The following is a 15,565-nucleotide window of genomic DNA, read 5'->3' on the forward strand; positions in this document are numbered from 1 at the left end:
CTGCTAAGTCACCTCAGTCATGTCCAACTCTGTGTGACCCCATAGACGGCAGCCCACCAGGCTAGCTAGAATCCCTGGGATTCTCCAGGCAAGAACACTGGAGTGGGTTGCCATTTCCTTCTCCAATGCATGAAAGTGAAAAGTGAAAGTGAAGTCGCTCAGTCGTGTCTGACTCTTATCGACCCCATGGACTGCAGCCCACCAGGCTCCTCCATCCATGGGATTTTCCAGGCAAGTTGTAGTAAATAGGAAAAGTCTCCTAAGTAGTTTTAAATAAGTATCTTTTAAGATTTTTTTAAGAGCCTGTAGTACCCCTCAAAGTTGAATGCTAGAAATTATATGACTTGTTATTTGGAGATGTTTTAAGGAAGCTATAACGTGAGAAATATGGAAGTATTTTTACCAGTGGGGCCCCAAACCCCTACCTTCCCCTCATTTATTTTCTTGTCCCTTCTCCCATTCCCTTGTTTTAAGAGCACTTGCATTCCAGTTACGGTGAAAGACAGGAGCCCTGTGTTTACATAAGAAGACCTGAATTTAAGATCCAGGTCTGCTATTATTCCATGATGGGCAACCTTGAGAAAATAAACTTTGACTCTGTAAAACTATTAGTATAATTCTTGAATCTATTTGTGGCAAGGTTAATTTTTTGTTTCCATCAAAACCTTAAAAGGAACGCCAATCCCATCTATTGTTTTTTTTGTTGTTGTTGTTTTTATAGTGAAAACTTTTATATTTGGAGATTTGGCAATGTGTGACAAAGACTTGACAGTTTCTCCATCTCAGGCGGAGCATGGACAGAGAGGCGCAATAAAAGTAGAACTAGGAGGTTATACACATGAAACTTATATGTTTTAAACCAATGTTGCTTTAGTAAAACAAAAATAGTAACAAAGCAGCAACGGAAATCAAATGTCCATAAGGATGCAGAGAAACAAATCTTTGTGTTTGTCATGAGAATGTAAGATAGGATTCAGAAATTCTATTTCTGGTTATCAGATCAGATCAGATCAGTCGCTCAGTCGTGTCCGACTCTTCGCGACCCCATGAATCGCAGCACGCCAGGCCTCCCTGTCCATCACCAACTCCTGGAGTTCACTCAGACTCACGTCCATCGAGTCAGTAATGCCATCCAGCCATCTCATCCTCTGTCGTCCCCTTCTCCTCCTGCCCCCAATCCCTCCCAGCATCAGAGTCTTTTCCAATGAGTCAGCTCTTCGCATGAGGTGGCCAAAGTACTGGAGTTTCAGCTTTAGCATCATTCCTTCCAAAGAAATCCCACGGCTGATTTCCTTCAGAATGGACTGGTTGGATCTCCTTTCTAGTTATATACCCAAATAAATCAAAGACAGAGATTCAGCTACTTGCACAGCAATGTTCATAGCAGCATTATTCACAATAGCCCCAAAGTTGGGGAAAACCCCAAATGTCCATTAACAAATGAATAATTAAACAAAATGTGGTAAGCACATACAATGGAAAAATAACCCATCTTAAAAAGGAAGAAAATTCTGACACATGTTACAACATGGATGAACTTTGAAAGCATTAAGCTAAATGAAATAAGCAAGTCAGAAAGGGACAGTTATTGTATAATACTGCTTACATGAGGTACGTGCAATAGGCAAATTCATAGAGACGGAGTGTCTGATAGAGGACGCCAGGGGCTGGGAAGAGAGGCGGTGAGAAGTTATCATTTAAAGAGTAGAGGATTTGTTTGGTAGATCAGCTGGTAAAGAATCTGTCTGCAATACAGGGCCCCAGTTTGATTCCTGGGTCGGGAAGATCCACTGGAAAAGAGATAGGCTACCCACTGCAGTATTCTGGCCTGGAGAATTCCATGGACTGTATAATTCACAGGGTCACAAAGAGTTGGATGGACATGACTGAGCAAATTTCACTTTGTTTGGCACAATGAATAAGTTTTGGAAATGAATATTGCTGGTGGATGTATAACATTGGTAATCTATTCAGTACCAATAAATAGTACACTTAAAATAGTTTTGTTTTTTTGTTTTTCTCAATTGTGAATTGACTTCTCTAAAGATACTGAAAAGCCAAAAGACAGACTAGATGCCGTTTGCCTTGCCTCTGAACATGCATAATTTAGGGACCAAATATGAGGACCTCTACAGGAAAAATCAAAGGCATGTCAACTTTGCTTGAAGGGAAGACCCATGCAAACTCCACTTGAATCTACCTTGAAATGCTTATGTGGTAGGTTGGCTTCACAGAAGCTATCCAAATACCTAGAGTTGAGGGAGTATCGGGGAAATACAGCTTTAGCTCTCCAGCCTGTAAGCACCCCCCTTTTAAACAGAGGATTGCACTGATGTTCAGTGAGTCTGTCTGCCACGTATTTCAAAGAAGGCTTGAAGATAAAAATGGTATTTAAAGAAACTGTTGTGGATATCAATAAAAGGCAACATATGCATTCGAAAAGAAGCAAGCAAGTAGTAAAGAAAAAGATGGCCAAGGACAGCAATCAGGAGAATATCAGCATTTCAAAAGTACAGAGAGAGGAAGGAGGTGAAAGACTGAGATAAATGTAAAGAAAGTGGAGGGAGGAGGAAAAGAAGAAAAAAAAAACAGCAATTAATGCCTTGTGTGTCAAAAGAAGAGACATTTTCAAGAAGAGAATTTTCAAGATGTATGCTGCATCTTAAAAGAATCACTGTATGTGTCTATTAGCATGCTATTAGTGACCTTTGCTAGAAGAGATTCATTAAAGAGGTGAAAGCAGAAAGCAGACAGCAGGAGGTTAAAGAGTAAATTAGAGACGATGATGTACAGACAGCTTAATTCCAGAAAGGAGAGAGATAAAGAGATAGAGGTAGGAGAGAAGATAAAAAAGAGACAAGGTCTTTCATGAGTGAAGAAAGACTTGGCCATATGCTTCTCTGCATATGTGAAAGATGAGGATAAGAGAAAAAATTGAAACATTTTTCCAGGTTAACAGTAGAATAAATGAAGAAGTCAGATCCTAAAGGCAAGAGAGAATGATCAAGAATTCCGAAAATGAATCACTTCTTCCTCTAAAACTAAAACCAAAAAAAAAAAAAAAAAGATTCACGTGAATACGGATTTACCGAGGTTTGAGAATAGGAATGTAATATTGAGGGATTTATCATAACATATTCAGCTAACTGCTAAGGGACAGAGCGTTTACTTAAGTGACTTGAGTGTGTGCTCACACTGGAATAATCCTAATGAAATGGAGAGGAGACCCAGAAACATGTAAAGATATTAGCATGGAGCAAAGTGGCCCAGAAAACTGAAGATGGTGAACACGGACCTCTGGTTACCTGGTCTTCATTATGATACGACTTATTCCAGGTGCTATAGTGCAGATTGTCACAACGACCCAAAACGGAGTTAGTGGAGTAATTGTAAAGAAGGTCAAGAGAGTGAGAAAGCGAAGATGTTGGCAGAAAAGCTTTCATTACTTTTATTTTAATGCAGGATTTCTTGAGAGAATAATACATGTTAGACATGATGCTGAGTATTTTAAAGTTATTATTTCATTTAATCTTGAGTAATATTATTATTCGCATTTAGCGGTAGAGAGAACTGACTTTATTGGATTTTAGAAAGGTGCATTTGTTAGGATGTCATTTTAGCTACTGTAAATGAGTCATCAAGCTAAAAGGAAAAAGGGTCATTTTTCTCTCTGATATAAGATGGTTGAGAAGTTCTCCACAAATTTTCCAAGAGACCAGCTTCCTTCTACCTTGTTACTCTGCCATCTTCAAAATATGGTGTCGGACTCAAGGTGCAAGACGGTTGCTCCTGCTCTCAACATCTTGATCTCATTCCATTTAGCAGGAAGTTGAGAACACAGCTATACGGTTATCCCTGCTGCTGCTGCTGCTAAGTCACCTCAGTCGTGTCCGACTCTGTGTGACCCCAGAGATGGCAGCCCACCAGGCTCCCCCGTCCCTGGGATTCTCCAGGCAAGAAGGCTGGAAAAAAGAAAAGCTGGAAAAGTCTAGTCTAGTTGGGTAGCCCAACTAAAACTGAGGAATTCTATCACTAAAAACAGAAAGTTAGCAAGTGGTTTGTACAGGAAAGTATGACTGAAAACATTTTTGAGGAAATGTAGGTTAGAATAAAATACTGAACATTTTCCACTTCCTTCCTAATTCCTGTGATTTTATAGAACTTATCAGAGAAGGAACTGGCACCCTACTCCAGTACTCTTGCCTGGAAAATCCCATGGACGGAGGAGCCTGGTGGGCTGCAGTCCATGGGGTCGAGAAGAGTTGGACACGACTGAGAAACTTCACTTTTGCTTTTCACTTTGATGCATTGGAGAAGGAAATGGCAACCCACTCCAGTGTTCTTGCTTAAAGAATCCCAGGGACGGGGGAGCCTGGTGGGCTGCCATTTATGGGGTCACACAGAGTCCGACATGACTGAAGTGACTTAGCAGCAGCAGTATAGAACTTACAATAGCATCAGTGCCTCTTAAATTTTTTGAGGATGGGGTAACATCCGCAGAATAAAGAAACTGACTGAGCCCCAAGTTTATGCCACAACCAACTGTGTAAGGCCCTTAGTCCTCTATTGAATATTTTTACTTTTTTTTTTGGTAAATTGCAGTTAATATAAGCCAAAAATATTAAAAGGTCACCCACTTTTCCAACTTCATTGTAAATATTTTCTACATCCCCCCATTCTCTTTCTTCCTACCCTACCCAGTGAGAGAGTGAGCGGAGAGAGAAAGAGAGAGAGGGAAAGGAAAGACAGCCAGGGACTATCGTTGGCTTTGTCTCTGCTTGGGCAGACAGTGGGAAGTCCCCGACTTTCAGCTGGTTCATATCCCAGAGCCATCCCACTTTCCTCAAGAAAATTTCCAGCACCCAATATTCTTACAGCCAGGAAGCTGTTCTGGATATCTTTAGGACCACATTTATTTTATTTCCAGTGTCGTCTTCAACCCCAGCTGATCCTGCTGCTGCATCGCTGTTATGCAGACAGCCTGGCCTGTTTTCACGTTCCTTGTCCCTCATCCCTTACAAACTCCTCTGCATCCATCCATCATCTATTTCTTTAATCAGCTCTACGTGCATGTATCTAGACAGTCTATCTGTGTTTTGGATCCTGGAGGGCCGAAGGAATGGAGACTTTTCTCACTAGTATCACTAGGAGAGGGAATATTACCTTTCCTTCCACTGGCATTGTTTCCGTTACTTCACAGAAGCTTTCCATTTCATTTAAGATTAAAGAATGAGCATTGAAAACTAAGTCTGTGATAATAGATTTGCTTCATCTTTATCACTTTTCCTTTCTATTATCTGACAGATTGCACCTATACCAGATAAAGTATATAAACATTCTATATTATGTAACTTTGATGGTCAGTGATAGCTTAATAGAGCAAGTCATTCCTTTTTTTCTCCTTCTAATGCTCATCAGGGAAGAATACTGCCTCTCCCCAACCTAACATCGCTGATGTCCAGGATCTGCCTGCCTGCCCGATGGCACATTAAATTATGCTCTCCCAGGTCTGGATTTGCTATAAACTCTCTGCTCTTCTCCTCATAGCATGACCGCATACCCACTTAGATAATAGTTTTTATCTAATTGAGAAGGAGAACTAGATGTTCAAAAAAAAATCACAATCCTAAAAAGAATTTTAATTCAACCAGAAGGTACCTGTGTTCATATAATTCAAAACATCAGTGAAAAGACTTGGTACCCAGCAGAACCTCTCGTTAAGGGGAGTTTCAAAGCCTGAAAAGTCAGTGCCTGTCATATCATTTCTCTTTAAACATGAACTCCTGACAAATCTTGTTTGTTCAGTCTCTTAAGGTATACATGAAGTATAATGAAATAATAAAATTAGCAGTAGCAACATTGGTAAGTAATACATATAGTATTTCTACCTGTCAGACACTTCACATATTATGAGTCTCTTACTGTAAATATGAGGAAACTGAGACACAGAAAAATTAAGTAACTAGCTAAGGTTATGCTTATACGGCTAGTGGTGGAGCTATAAATCAAAATCAAAATTTGACTCCAGAGTTTGTACTGTTAACCACTGTGCTGTAGAGATGCACAAGGATAGATATTTTTAACATATTAATCATCTTCCCTTTGTGATTAGCTAGCTGTTAAGAAAAATGTGGTCAGATAGATGTAAGAAAGCGATTTGGGATGATCATCCATTCTGTGTAGACGGCAAGGAAGACGAGCAGGAGCGCAAAGCCAGTCACCACGAGGGAAACCGAGCCCTCACCTTAGTATTCAACACCATCTGTCTCCCGATAAATTGCTGACCACTTTTAAGCATATTGACTATATAAATACTGTATTTTAAAAATAATTTTCAACACATGCATTTTATAATGATAATAAAATTCCTCATATTTATGGTGCTCTTGTTAGGTCAATTATGTTTCTGTTGCTTGCAACACCTTCCAGTTTAGCTCAGGCTGTAAAGTTCTCCAGTGTGCTATTCACAGATTCTTTTTAAATCACTAATAAATGATAAATGTTAAAAATGATCAGCCCTGACGCCACCTCCTGTAGCACCCCCTAAACACCTCTTACAGTTGCATTTCATTGCCACTTTATCCCTATGCTTTATTTATGGTTTTGGAGCTACTTTTGAATCCATATGACTATTTTCACATCAACTCTAAATTTGAATCAATTTAGCAAATAACACTTTTAAAGTGTGTCATCAAGTTTTCCTATAATCATAACATTGAACATCTTTTGGGTTTACTTTAGCCAATATGTATTGGTATATCTTTTTTTAATTTATTTATTTTAATTGGAGGCTACTTACTTTACAATATTGTGGTGGTTTTTAAATTAGAAAAAAAAAGACATGAAAAATGTTCAGCCACTCATTCATAATATTTACTGAGTTCCAACCATTTATGTTGAAGCATGGAGCTAAGGGCTAGGAAAAAACAATATTGTTATGGTAATATAAAAAATATTGTAATATTTTATACTTGTGTTCAACTATTAGGGTAATATATCCCCCAAATTATGACTACCACACACTTAAAATTGGTCACATAAAACAGACAGGAAATAAATAGACTCAGCAGCAACAGTATAAAGTGGGAAAAACAGCTGCTCATAGACTATTTGACACCTAAAATATTAACAACATAAAAAAGGCTGGAATAGCAAAAACATGTGAATTATATGTGATCAAAGTGAACATGATGATAAAAACACGGTAGCAATTTTAGCTACCTTAAACATCAGCTACAGTTTCCATATAACCTTTTTCATGTATATTGTAGTTACCGATTCATATGGGATGTGCACGTCAATACTTTTTAAGACTCTAAATTCTTATTTCAGCATGGCTTTCGTGGGCCCCCATTTCCTTTCTTTTTTACTATTGGTTTCATTAAAACAAAGTTTTTGAAGATATTTGGGGAATTACAGTACTTTGCATAGATGATAAGAAAAGGGGGATAATTAGTTGGAAACAAACATATTTAAATCTCAATCCCAACAAAACTCCCATCCATTAAAACCATTATGATACTGACACTAAATAAGGATACGTACACTTTTAGCTGTTCATAAAGGCGTTTGTATAATTTTAGAGGCCAAAAGCCAATATGCTAGCTAATCGTGGAAGTTAAAGCTCAGAATCAATCCCATTATTTAATACTTTCATAATAGCCTGTATTCTCCTTTGCAAAGCATACCACTACCATAATGAACATTATCTGTTACATTATTCCCTTAGTATCTTCTAGCCTTAAGGAAAGCATAAGCTATTTCAGTGCTGCCCCAGTTGTCTAGGAAACCCAGGATCTGAATAGGCCACAAAAATGGAAAATGACCCCCAAGGACACAGACCCTCTTTATAACATGGAAAAAAAGTAAGACTTCTCCTTACTTCTGTTAAATATTTGTCCAGAGGCTGAAACCCTCACATATAACACCAGGGAAATATCGGTAAGAAAGATCAACACTGCTCACACTACGCAGGAGGAATGTCCAAACCTTACTTGCCAGGTTCAGGCAGAGGCTTTGGCAGCTGCTTTTCAGTCCAGTCTGTAGATTCAGAGGGTCAGGCAGAGGGTGGAGAAGGTGCCCCCTCAACTCACAGAGTCACAGTGGAAACAGTGCCACTTAGCAATAAAGAATTAGAGCTCGGTGTATTTGCCTGCTCTCAGTTAAAGATAGAAAATGGTATCTGATCAAGTAAACAGCATTCAGATTCTGTCTGGTTGCAAATACTCAGCCTTCAGAGTTTTCTTTTTTATTGCAGGGTGAGAAAAGAAGAAACAAAAGCATTGGGGAAAAAAAGAAATCTCAAAGTTTCATTTTTTTTACATTGAGATATAGTTGATTTACAATTTTGTGTTGGTTTCAGGTGTACAACCAAGCGATTTGATTTTATATATATATATATATATATATATATATATATTAGTCTTAGATTGCTTTCCCTTATATGTTATTACAAGATATTGAATATAGTTCTCTGTGTTATACAACAGGTCCCTGTTGCACTTCTATTTTGTATACAGCAATGTGCGTCTGTTAATCCCACACTTCTAATCTACCCCTCCCCACTGCTCTTTGTTAATCCGCAGTTTGTTTTCTGTATCTGTGAGTCTGTTTCCATTTTATAATAAGTTTACTGGCATCACTATTTTTAGACTCACATGTAAGTGGTATCCTATGATACTGGTTTTTCTCTGATTTACATATTGTGATAATTTTTAAGTCTGTCCACGTTCCTGCAAAAGGTGTTATTTCCTTTGTGTGGCTGAGCAGAGACCCTGAGTGTGTGTGTGTGTGTCTGTGTGCTCCACATCTTCCTTATCCACTCATTTGTTATAGACATCTAGGCTGCTCCCGTCTTGGCCATTGTAAACAGTGCTGCTATGAACAGTGGGGTGCACATATCTTTTCAAATTAGAGTTTCTGTCTTTTCCGGATATATACCCAAGAGTGGGATTGCTATATCCTATTGTAATTCTCTTTTCAGTTTTTCTCTCTTAATTTCTTAAAAAGTTACTTAGCTATTCACACAGTAATAATCCAAATTTTAATAAATAGGATAGGATTGTGATGTCAACAGTAAAAAGAAATTGGTTGAAAAATTAATATGTTTTATCATATATAATAGGCAAATGTTTAAAATTCTGGTTAAAAGTATAATAAAATAAAAAAATGCTAAAACAATTATGGACTGGGGAAAATAATTATAACAAAAATAATTATAGTATGTATGTAGTATTACTGAAAAAATGAAAAAAAATTGTATAAACTATGAAATATAAATAGTGAAAATGATATAAAAGTATTTAACTCCAATATAAGCCATAATAGGTTAGCATGTTTTTATCTGTTAAACCCACACTAGTGGTAATTCTGAGTGATGGTCCCTCATATTCTGATGCAGGAGAGTTTCTTAAAACATTTCTGGAGAGCAATTTGAGGTTGTATATCACAAAATCCTTCTAAAATGATGAGATATCACAGTCTGACCCAATAGTTTCTAAATATAGCAGTGTCTGATACATAGGATGAATGCACTAATAAATGAATTTTTAACCTGAATTTTTCAGTGATCCAATTCACTACAATAAAACCTCCCCAAACCATTAATTAAGCACTTACCTATTCATAATCTGCCACTTCACTAAGAAATTCATTTCGATATTTGGCAAAACTAATACAATATTATAAAGTTTAAAAATAAAATAAAATAAAAAAAAAAAAAAACAGCTTTACTGAGGTGTAATTTACATACCATAAAATTAAAAAAAAAAGAAACTAAATAATTATCAATAGCAATGAATTACCTGGCTGCTATGAGTAAAAATTTATCCAAATTTCATAATAATATACTTACATGACATCGCTACCAAATTGTTATTTTGGAAATGGACTTTCAACTTTATTTACTGAAAATGGAGTAGAATCTTTAGAGGTGACACTTAATTTTAAATGTCCATTTTGTTTCACATGTTCTGACTCTAGAAAATTAATTCACTGTTAAGTGGCATTCTTTCTCAGGGGGAAGAGGTGATAGTATTTTAAGAAACATAGTCTTTCAGTTTATGCCCACAGAAATGTTGTGTTCAAGTTCAGTCTTTCAGAGAGCAGGTGTCATGGTTTAACTTGTATTATAGTAAGAAGTTTAGTTAAGAATGACAATTATTTGATGATTAATTTTATTATACTAATTATAAGTTCAAATTCCTATTAGAAATCTTTCCCTATTATACATGCTTTAGGGGAAATTTTTTGTGAATATGGTTGAATGTTACTTCAATGTTATTCAATGAATTGAACAATGTTACTTCTTGTGAGCCATGCCATACAGAAGATTCTTTGCCATACAGCTTCAAAATAAGTTCCCCTTAAGTTCATGAGAAACCCTAACTTCACCTTTCTGGAAGAAATCATTATAGAAATTAAAAAGTTAAACGGATGCTAAAAAGCATGAATGAAGACATTTGGTTAATTTGAGCAGATAATGAATTTTTAATAAGAAATGTTTTGCCTACCCATTATACAAAGTCTTACCTTATCGAAGTTTCTTTGATTAAATGGCAGCCCATAGTATTCAAATTGGTTTCTGGGCAGTTTCATTATCATTCCTTAGAACATTAGGGGATGTATTAGATGTATAATTCTTTGACCTTTTGAGTAACATATTGAATTCTACAATGAAACACAGTATAAGCAGAAATAATTTTCTTTCATATTATTTAAATTATATTGCATTTCATTTTTCTCCTTTTATCCTGATGAATCCTTAGGAAAAAAAGATGAACACGCTGTGTACAAAAGCCATGTCAAAAGCATTTCTCTTGAAGATAGAATACTTAGAAGTAAATCTTTAAATATCAGGCCTCAAGAGAGCCAGTAACTACATATATGTGGCCAAAGAGATAAAAGGATGTGTGTTGGATGTTTAGACCACTGCTTCTCCAACTTCTCCCATGGGAAACACCTGGACTCTTGCTTAAAATCTGATTTAGTGAAGTCTCAGGTAGGATCCAAAAGGTTGCTCTTCCAACAAGCTCCCAGGTAATGCTAATGCTCTGAATCAACAGATCATATTTTGAGAATGACCATTTTCACTCACCCATTTACTAAATTTCAGCTACGTATAAAAAGTCTTCAGACAACACAATAAGCAAAGCTCTCATCAGCGTCCTTGTAAGGCAGAGATGGTTTCCAGATCAGTGCAAAGGTTTTCCCAAGTCCCTGTCGATCCTGGAGAAGCTCGCTCTGAATCTTGCTGCAGGTTGTTTTGTTTGTTTGTTTGTTTAGCACATTACAGCTCAGAAAGTCTCTCTTCCAGACTCAATGCATGAACACTGCCACCAAAGTCACTGTTAACAAGCACAGATTCATTTTGATATTTGGCAAAACTAATACAATTATGTAAAGTTTAAAAATAAAATGAAATTTAAAAAAAAAGCACATATTCAGTGATCCCTGTGTATGGGGAATAATAACCAGAACACAAGCAGAAAAAGAAGCTGAGGAAAGCTCTGCTCTTGGGTGCCTAATCCAGTTGCAGACATAGGACATACACAAAAGGCAACAGCTGTAAATGTGAGACCATCGGCTGAAGAGGCATAGAGTACTTGAGGGTCAAGAACAGAATGATACCTGGGGGAAGATGAAGCTAATAAGGAAGAGTAAAAAGGAAGCGACTGGATTAGATCTTAAAGAAAGAGTGAAACTTGCTGAAAAAATGCATCACTTTCCAAACACGTGTCTCCTTTAATGTATGTGTACTATTGTATTCTGAAAAATTTTGCACAATTTTGCAAAGAGATGTACCTTCTCAAAAGGTCCTATGGTAAGTATGGTATTAAATATGGTATTCATTCGCTAACAGGGCAGCTGTAAAAGGAGAGGTAAACTAGACTTTTTATTCAACTGGCACTTTAAAAATTATCAGACCTTTTCACTGGGCCAAAAATGAGTCTCCTTGGAGCATATTGGTTGCTAAGTTGCTCCAGTCGTGTCCGACTCTGTGCGACTCTGTGGACCGTAGCTCACCAGGCTCCTCTGTCCATGGGATTCTCCAGGCAAGAACACTGGAGTGGGCTGCCATGCCGTCCTCCAGGGGATCTTCCCCACTCAGGGATTGAACCTGCGTCTCTTACATCTCCCACATTGGCAGGCAGCTTCTTTACCACTGGGGCCACCTGGGAAGCCCCTGGAGCATGTTAGTCTTGCCTTTACAAGGGAAATGCAGACACAGAGATGGCGGCCTGTCAGTATGCAGAAGGAGCCCAGATCCTTTAGGGGGAGGAGGAACCAACGGTGAAAGAGACCAGGACGTGAACCAGCGCAACCTGATAGGAGTTTCCTGGCAGAAAAAGACCCTAAAATACAAAGATCAAAATCTACTCAGAAAACATGGAATTGGGTCTGGAAACCTGGGCACCTCAGGCTACAGAGTAGCTTCCTTGTGTGGCTACTGATGGAATTTTTATAGACCTAAACACTCTGGGATAATGGTTTAGCTTGAAGGACAAATGGCTTCATTTAGGAAGATGAAATAATAATAGAAGCTATAATCCTGGCATCAGAGTGAGGTACCACTGTGCCCTGAGCAGCGGCAGAGGGAAGCCATTGTCCCCAGCTCTCTACGTGACCATTCTCCACTCATTCTGTGTCAGAAACGCAGCCTTTGTAGTTGCTCGTGTTCTTACCGTACCGACTTTTAAAAGCAATGTTTTACCCACCCACTTCCAATTAAATATGTTCCTGAAGTTTTTGAACAAATCAGAAGTTCAGGGGAAGTCATTAAAATGAAGATAATTGGACTTCCTGCTAGCATGTCATGTATAATTAATTAGAAAAATTACAAGGATAACACAGTTAAATAAGTTTATAGAAATTACAGTTCATTCATCCACAAACACATAGAGTGACAGGCTCAGTGCTAAGTACAAAGATGAAGAGGAGAATAAGGGAAACAAAGGCCCTATTTGGACAGAGTTTGCTGTTGCGAGAACCAGTCTATAAGGCTGATCCCAGAAGAGCTCCAGAGACCTTATGGCCACCTGGGCTGAGTTGCTTTTGGATTAAAGCAAACGTGTTCACCTCCTATTAACATTTAGAACAGTGGAACCCTCAAGCTCTTTACGAGCTTTCTCAATTTAGAGTGTTAGTCGATCAGACACGTCTGACCCTTTGCGATGCGTGGACGGTAGCCCACAAGGCTCCTCTGTCCTTGGGATTTCCCAGGCAAGAATACTGAAGTGGGTTGCCATTCCTCCTCCAGGGGATCTTCCCCATCCAGGGACTGAACCCACGTCTCCTATGTCTCCTGCATTGCAGGTGGATTCTTTACTCACTGAGCCAACTGGGAAGCCACAGTTTAGAGCAGATTCTACTAATCTCGAAAAGGTGGTATCCCATAAAGGAGAGCATAGACCCGCAGTCACTACAAGAGAAGCGAAGGAAGCGGAGTTAAGGTAGACACATGGCAAGCAGTCTTGCAACTGCATGAAATATGTATATAATATAAATATATATAAATGATCCATTTTTAAAGAATCAAGCAAAATCAGCATAATTGTCATTATGAAAACACCAGAGGACAAAGAGCACATTGAGAGACCAGTTGGCCTTAGAGCGTTTTTAACCCTGAGATAAACGATGCATATTAAACTCTTTCACATTTGCTTTTTTTCATTCTGTGGCTGCTGCCACCACATATCAAATGATTAGTGAACTCAAAGGCAGGTTTCAAAGACATGAAATATTGGCCACGAAAGCACTTAATGACTGGCAGATGCTCAAAACTAATAGCACACGTCAAGTTACAATTTTACAAGTTTAAAGCTAAATAAGCACAAATTATCTTCTGGGGGTGGTGTGTCTAAAAACAATTTAAGACATTCAATTTTTCATTTTCGGTGTCTGGTTTATATTTTAAAAAGCATATCAAGTAGCAGCTGATAAGGAGACATGATATGTACTTTGGGTAAAATATTTGTTACATGCCAAGGTTCTACTCACTCTAAGTGACTTTCATAAAGGTATGTGCTGACAGCTGGATATTTATTTTACTATATTCAAACGCAAGATTTTTTCATTCAAGCTAAATACCGTAAACCATTCTCCAAAGAATCTAATATATAATCCAAGGAAAGTGGTGGCAGTGGGAATGGAGGGGTGGGGAAAAATGGAAGAGAAGAAAAGAACATTTATTTAACTCCAAGCTAGGAAAACCACGGTGCAATTCACAGACTCCTACGCTTATTAGCAAGTTACATGAAATGTCACTTATCAGCAACCTTAATAATCAGACCAGCTATGATAAGAATTCGTTTCCATTGCCAGTAATCCCAACCAACATACTATCTCCTTTCATTAAGTGACACATTCTAATCATCACCTCAGAGAAGACTTGCAGAACATAGATACAAGGCTAAGCATCTCCTCCTGGACTCCAAGATACTTTGTTTACACTGAGAGTGAACTCAGTGTCAGTACACTGTTATTGCTTATTGACTTTGAATCTTGCACATTCCACACAGATACAACGGTCAGCAGTGAGCAATCCAGCTGACGGATCATGAACTCAGTTTTGAAGATTAGCTCTAATTTACGTTGTTGGACTGGTTCCAAATTGGGAAAGGAGTACGTCAAGGCTGTATATTGTCACCCTGCTTATTTAACTTCTATGCAGAGTACATCATGAGAAACGCTCGGCTGGATGAAGCACAAGCTGGAATCAAGACTGCCAGGAGAAATATCAGTAACCTCAGATATGCAGATGACACCACCCTTATGGCAGAAAGCAAAGAGCCTCTTGATGAAAATTAAAGGATGAGAGTAAAAAAGATGGCTTAAAACAATGTTCCCAAAAATTAAGATCATGGCATCTGGTCCCAAGACTTCATGACAAATAGATGGGGAAAAATGAAAACAGTGAGAGACTTTATTTTCTTGGGCTCCAAAATCATTGTGACTGGTGACTACAGCCATGAAATTAAAAGATCCTTGCTCTTTGGAAGAAAAGCTATGACAAACATAGACAGCATATTAAAAAGCAGAGATATTACTTTGCCAACAAAGGTCCATCTAGTCAAAGTGGTTTTTCCAGTAGTCCTGTATGGATGTGAGAGTTAGACCATAAAGAAAGCTGAGCACTGAAGAATTGATGCTTTTGATTTGTGGTATTGGAGAAGACTCTTGAGAGTCCCTTGGACTCTTAGGAGATCAAACCAGTTAATTCCAAAGGAAAGCAATCCTGAATATTCGGTGGAAGGACTGAAGCTGAAACTCCAATGTTTTGTCCACCTGATGTAAAGAACTGACTCATTTGAAAAAACCCTGATGCTGGAAAGATTGAAGGCAGGAGAAGGGGACAACAGACGAAGAGATGGTTGGATGATATCACCAATTCAATGAACATGAGTTAGAGCAAGATTTAGGAGTTGGTGAAGGACAGGGAAGCCTGGCGTGCTACAGTCCATGGGGTCTGAAAGATTTGGACATGACAGGGCATCTGAATAATAGCAATGTTGTCCTGGGCAAAGCTATTGTCATTGGTATTTCCATCTTTGGGGTCCCATTTGCC

This window comes from Bos indicus, chromosome 7 (genome assembly GCF_029378745.1).
Source record: "Bos indicus isolate NIAB-ARS_2022 breed Sahiwal x Tharparkar chromosome 7, NIAB-ARS_B.indTharparkar_mat_pri_1.0, whole genome shotgun sequence".
In the NCBI taxonomy this organism is placed as follows: Eukaryota; Metazoa; Chordata; class Mammalia; order Artiodactyla; family Bovidae; genus Bos; species Bos indicus.